Source organism: Gavialis gangeticus, unplaced genomic scaffold (genome assembly GCF_001723915.1).
Source record: "Gavialis gangeticus isolate Ggan-Ray unplaced genomic scaffold, GavGan_comp1, whole genome shotgun sequence".
NCBI classification, from domain to species: Eukaryota; Metazoa; Chordata; order Crocodylia; family Gavialidae; genus Gavialis; species Gavialis gangeticus.
The window spans coordinates 3,012,268-3,019,431 of record NW_017729030.1 but is presented as its reverse complement, the minus strand read 5'-3'; positions in this window follow the sequence as shown (position 1 = coordinate 3,019,431).

Here is a 7,164-nt window from a genome sequence, read left to right as displayed (position 1 = left end):
GGGGGGGGGGGGTGGAGTATAAAAGGGGAGTGTAAAAGTGCTATCCAGAGTCTTCAATTGAAGTATTTTTAGCTTTTTTTAAAATAAGATTTCAGATCCAATCTTGGACAGCATTTTTTTTTATAACTATTTATGTAAGGAACTCCCATATTCTGTTACTTGTCAGTTTTTCCATGAGAAGGAAAATTTCCTCCCTGGTTAAGGCGCTTGCTATTGTTCTTCTGCATTGTTCTATCCTGAGTAGAAAACAGATGGCACCATCCACTCTGACACAATAAGGCAAGACATTTTGATAGCTTGGGATTACACAGAAACAGACCCTGTTGCCAGAAATCCTAGAGAGAGAAGAGAAAAATAATATGTAAGGAGGGAAGGGTGAGAGAAGAAACACTTTCCTATAATCAAATGATGCAATAAATTCCTTTATTAATGCATACATTTTCTTTTAAAAGAACTTCTTCACTTAAATCTGCTAGGGTGTGGAACAAGGAACTGATACAGAGCCAGTCTCATCAGCAATGGAGACGGTTAACTTGAGAAATACTTTGGAGTAACAAATCATCAAAGCCAGCCTCATCAGAGGAGTCTACAATCACTTTCTGGTGGGTGATAAAATAGGAAATGAAGCAAGACTGGAGAAGTGGAGAATGTTACAGAGAAATGAGTTTTCTTTTAATGTCATCTGCCCCTGTAGCCTTCTACCTATTTTATCTACCTCTGACATCAAATTCCTTTCCAGCAGCACCTTGTGTTGCAACAAGGAACCACAGATTTGGGATAGGTAGCAGGGAAATTCACATGTCCTAATTTCAGTGAAGTGTACCACTTAATAAGGAAAAGACAATAGAAATTTTAAAATATGTACTCTGTGATCCATAAACAAAACTGATTTTCTATGGAAAGATTTATCATTTTTTCAAAGGTCATCAGCAGTTCCTTAAAAGTTTTTAAGGCCAGTATTTTAATATTTTAAGCCTACGTTTTAAGCTTTTTGCTATGATTTAAGCTTTTTGCTAATTTTAGAGTCATCCACTAAAGAGAACATCTTAAGATTGGAAAGATTTTTAATACCGGGTTTGCCATTTTTAACCCCTTATCAAGTAACCTTGATAAGGTTCTGCTACATTTGCAATCAATCAGGGATTGCTGTCTCACGTCCTTTAACAAACAGTATTTTTGAAAGGTTCCCTCTTACGTTCCGTTCCTTTCCTACTTTCTGTTGCTTCTCCCCTCTCTAGAGTCTGATTTTCAAAATTGTGGAACAACCAGATCTCCAGCTGAAGTTAGTGGATGCTGCAAATCTGAAACCCAGGTTATTAAAATCTGACCCTGCTTACAAATGTATTATTTGTTTTATTGAAATTTTCTATTTCTGCCCTGAGCCTTCTCCTGTGTTTCCATTGCAACAAGTTGGCGCTTCTTCCTAATGGCCAAAATTAAAAACTTCTCATGAAGAGTTTGAAATAAAGCACAACTGAAGGCATATTGTAATGGGCCACATTGGGTGTGTCCCCATGAGCAGGAACATGCATTCCCCAGGGACAAGCAGCACTAGCACATATTGTGCTGCTGCTATTTGTCCCCAGGGAATCCCCGTGCACGTGTGATTTGGTGTGCGGCACATTGCCCAGGGTGGGGTAAGGGAATCTGGGACCAGCATCTGGGCTGGCCCCAGAAGCCTTACCTGAGGTCCTGGGGGTCTCTGGGGGCCGCAACCACAATGATCCTGCAGCTGGGAGCCTGGCCAGCAGCCAGACTGTGGCTCCAGCTGGTCAGGCTCCAGTCTCACATGTCATAGACTGCTGCCACATGCACTGCCCCACTTTTTTTAGGTGCAGGGTTTTTTGACATTGAGCTGTCCCAGTGTTAACCCCCTCCCCATCACATTGCAAATTAGTAGCATAGGGCAATGCCTGTATGTGCAGCACATGTGGTGTGCAGTGTCACATACTGTACACATGTGCTTGTCTGGACACACTCATTAGGGATTACCGTCAGAAAATGATGGAAAAATAAATTAGATGAGTATATAATAGTGTTTTTATCTTATTTAAACAACTACCTATATTGTGATTTGAGAGGATAGCAACATGCAATATATTGTACCAATTTTCATTGAAGTAGTAGACACATGCTGAGACAATATGTCTCCAGACTGCTATTCAATTTATGATCTCTAAATCACACTGTAAAGAGGTTGTTCATTTAGTGACCTATCTGCTTTCAAGTGTGTCATTCCAGATAATTTTAAGTGAGTAAATGTACTATGCAAATAGTATGAAAAGTATTCTTACAACTTTGTACTGTTTTAATAGAGTTTACTTTGATACTTAGTCCATTTAAAGGCGTGAATTTCTCTTGTACCCAAATACCAACGTTCTGATTTAAACTTTCCCTGCCAACCTAGTTACCCTCCTTCAAGTCAAGTCAGGTCAGTCCTGAGGCCACTGTGACTATTGGATCACCTTAGATGCTGTAACAACCCTCCTACCTTAGTTGAGTTACTTTGCATTGTTGGTGATTCTTTGGGCAGAGTGACTTGGCAGCACCCATCTCCTCTCCAATTATGGCTGGCCACTGGGGAGCTCATCCACCCTTTGAGCAGTTATGTTTTTAGTCCTGCTGGGTGTACACACACCTTCCTCACCCAGGCTAGCTCAGGTGGAGGTGCTGACAACCCAACCATGAAACAAGCTGTACTCGTTTACATGGTACCAGATAGCAGACCAAAAGAGGCCTGGCCTGACAAACTCCTTAACTTCCTTACCAACCAGGAAACACTAACACACACACTAAAATGTTTTGCTATATCCAGACGCTATCACTATTCTGGTCTTACTTGCATTAACAGCCCCTTTCTTCCACCCAGAAATAATATGATTTTTTTAGAGAAATTCAAAAAGATTGTTTTTCAAATGAAACTTCAGTAATCTGCAGAGAAAGCTTGAACATATAAGGAATAACTAGGGTTCATTCAACAGTGACAAAACTAAGGGAAGAGGGGCACTGTGTTTGGAATGAGTGGGCAATTTGTTTAATTCTTTTTTAATTACGTAGGTGGAAGCACCTTTAATAAAGCATTGGCTCTTTCTTCAGACTGCAAGTGAAAGATGATAAAAAGGGAGCATCTTGTTAGAAGTCAAAAACCCAAATAGCACCAAGGAATAAAAAATACTTGAAATAAAATTCACTAGTACTTATGAAGGTTTTAGGAACCTGGGGTACAAAACAGCATTTAATATCATACCACAACTGCTTACACATCAACATTTTTGTCTTATGTAACTAAGTTTGTCTCACTGCATATGCTCAGAAGTGATTCCATATGGTCACAGTGGAGTCCATCTCTATTTACACTTTGTGATTTAAGTTAACTGTGGATGAACAAAAATGCCATACAAACCTCCCAAATTGTCAATGTCTCAGAACCATGACTAGCAACAGTTTGGTATAAGAGTCAAACTTTTAAACAATTTTTAGATGCTTAGAAGAGAGATGGACCTGCAAGGCCCAGATTAGCCTGGACATTTAGTCAGAAGAAGAGAGGAGAGGAAATGGAGAAGAGGTTCATAGCACTCTTCAAATACCTGAAGGGCAATTATAAAAAAGATGGAGCCACTTTTATCTGTGGCTGTAGGGAATAATGGCCTCAAACTGTAGCAGAGGAGGTTTACACTGGAGATAGGAGGAACTTTCTGACTATGAGAGTACTTGCACTTCGGAATGTGTTGCATGGAGAAGTTGTGGAATCTCCATCCATAAAAATGCTCAACAGCAGGTTACACAGATGGGCTGAGATGGTCTAATCAGAGATTATCTTGCCTTGAGAAGGGGACTAAAATAGATAACCTCAGGAGGTCTCTTCCATCCCTATTTTCCTATTACCTACGCCCTTCCCCACTCCCAATTGTGTTTTAATCTTGATTTCCTAGGACCCATGCCCTAAACTAGGCAGTATTGAGTATCTCTACCTCTTGAGGCTACAGTCTAGAGGGAATGTGTCTAGAAGGAGAGGAAGCTAAGAAAGAACCTGATGCTATCTGTGGCTCTTGCACAGAAGATCCCCATAGGGAGAATCATTGCTTCTAAAAGAAATTGTGCAGTTTTCACCATAGTCATTGGAAAAACTGCATAAACAGAGTTGGGAGCAGAGAGCTGGCTTCTACACATGGCACATCACTTGTATAAAACTCCCTCCCAGTGGAGTCAAAATATATGCCCATATCATGCATTTGGAAAGCTTACTAATGGGAGTCCTCATTAAAGTACATCTGCAGGCAGGAAAGCCTCTTGTAAGGTATGACACAGAATCCTTTACAGGAAGGAGGGTGTACCTGTGTTTGGAAAGTTTCGTGGCTAACTTGCACGAAATCTCAAGGGCTAAGATCTTTCCTTTCAGAAGGATAACACCCACACAATTACAGTACAGTATTCATCATTCTCCAGCCTTCTTTCCCTGTTAAAGTCCCCTGTGGCTGAGGGGTACTTAGACCCCATTTCTCTCATGTCCTGGACAAGCATACTAACCACTAACCTGTTTATGATGATGGAGGAGGAGGATTTTTATGCTTTCATAAATCATGATGCTGCTTAGGTCAAAAAACCATGCTATAGGGGAAGTAAGATTCTGAGTATTTGAATTCATCTTATCACAAGTTAAAATTTCTAACTGAAATTAAAGGAGGGCTATGAGCATCCTGTGTGAGTGAGGATTTGTTTCTGGAGTCATCTAGGAATGGTTGATTGAATGGGAGATCTGTTTCTCTGGAGAGCAAAGGAGGATTCAGCTTCAGGGGCATGCAAACTACATGCTGGCACTGCCTTGAAAGTATAGCAAAATGACATCTAAATATATGGAGTAGAATTCTACTCTGATTTTGGTTGCCTGCATCATCACTTTGCCAGAAGCAATGGACTAGATATCTAGTGCCTGATTAGCATTTGACTTGATATTCTTTCCTTCCATATAAAGAATGAAAGATGCTTAGTTAAAGCAACTATTTTAATCTAACATCTATAAAACTTACTTTCTTTTTTTTATGAAATCCTGCTCTTTTTACTTTTATGAATAGTTCCAATTATTTTAAACTAGTGGGAACAAAGACATTTTTTGCTGTTAATGGATGAAAGTAATTCATTTATATTCTGTTCACATGACAAATGTCTGTTTGTTTTACAATCCTCATACTCTTTGACATCAAGATCACTATAGTTGGTATCAAGCAATTTATTCATACTGGTCCATGAGGATGAAATACACTAGATTTAAGTATATTGTAACTGTTATTAACTTATAGATCATGCTATTTTCACAATAAAGGAAGCATTCCTCACTTTTTTGGTAAAGTGTGCTTTTAGAAACTTCTCACTACTAAGAACCACAGTACAATAAAATGCTGATGAAAATAATACAATTGTTAGCTCCATGCAGTAAAATTTTACTTTCTCAGCCACTAATTTTTAAACTGATGTGACAGATAAAGTATTGTAAGGAGGTTTAGGATCCCCCAGAAGGAGAGTGGCAGTAAGCATATTTCTGTACCTTTAAAGGCATGCGTTTGAGAAGTAGGGTGATGAAGTGCAGTGGGGAGGAACAGGGGAGGGTGACCAGGCACCAGAGCCAGGTGCCAACCGTGGATTGGGATGAAGAAAAATAGCAGCAGCTGTGCTACCAGCCTAGCACCACCAGTGTAACCACAGCTGCATCTCTGTACATCTCTGCTGCCCCAGGCACTCCTGGGTGTGGTTTTGCCCCTGAGTTTGAGCTATGCCCTAAACTTGTGCCAAGATTGCTATGGCTGTAAATGAGTACCTAGTCATGTTGGCTGGTGTCAAAGGTGGCCAAAAACAATGCTAGCCATACCAGTCTCATGTTCACCATTAGCTATTGAAACTGGTATGCCATAAATGTGCCAGCTGTAGGAACTGCAAGGCTCAGGAGAGCCTTTGATCTTTTACATAAAGTCTTAGAGGTTTCAACTAAAAATTAAGTGAAAAAGCAGTTAGCCATTTATGTTTTTGTATACATATGCCAGTAATCATAACCTGAATGTATACATATAAAGATTTGTTTCCTTATTAGATTTCTGACTGGTGTCTGGCTTGATATTTAGAACAAAATTACTTAATTATTTAGACTCCAAAATTCCTTCTGTAGTCACTGTTAAAGGAGATTTGCCTGGTCAGGATCTGCCTGTTTATTCCATATTGGCATTCAGTTCCCTTGTACTTTAAGCTATGATTATAGGAACATAGGGCTGGAAGGGACCTTGCAAGGTCATCTGCTCCAGGCAGAATTATCCCGACTAAACCACCCCAGCCAAGTATCTAATATGCTCTTCAAATTGTCCAGGGATGGGGAGTCCACAACTTCTCTAGGCAGCCTGTTCAAATGCTTAATCACCACCCTCATAGTCAGAAATCTCCAATCTAAATTTCCTCTGCTGCAGCTTGAGGCAACTGTTCCCAGTCCAGTCCCCTACACCTACAAAGAAAGGCACATAGAATCATAAAATCATAGAATCATAGAAGTAGGGTGGGAAGGGACCTTGTAGATCTTCAAGTCTGACCCCCTGTCTGGGCAGGAGAAAAACTGGGCTCAAATGACTCCAGCCAGGTAGGCATCAAGCCTCCTCCTAAAGAGTGAAGTGGGGCTCACAGAACTGGACACAGTACTCCAGCTGTGGCCTGACCAGTGTTGTGTAGAGGGGGAGGATCACCTCCTTGACCCTACTTGAGATGCACCTGTGGATGCGTGACAAGGTTCAGTTAGCCCTGCCAAACGTGACCTTGCATTGTCGGCCCATGTTCCTCTTGGAGTCGACAATGACCCCAAGATCCCTTTTTGCCTCCATGCTCTCAAGAAGGGAGTTTCCCATCTTATAAGTGTGCTGCTGGTTCCTACTGCCCAAGTGCAGTACCCTGCACTTGTCAGTATTGAAACGTATCCTGTTTTTGTTAGCCCACTCCTGTAACCTATCCAAGTCTTGCTGCAGTCTTTCCCTCCCTACTAGCATGCTCACCTCACCCCAAATTTTGGTATCATCAGCAAATTTAAACCAGTTGCTTTTCACCCTGTCATCCAAATCGCTGATAAAGAGATTGAACAGCGCGGGCCCAAGGACCGAGCCCTGGGGGACTCCGCTGCCCACTTCCCCTCAGGTC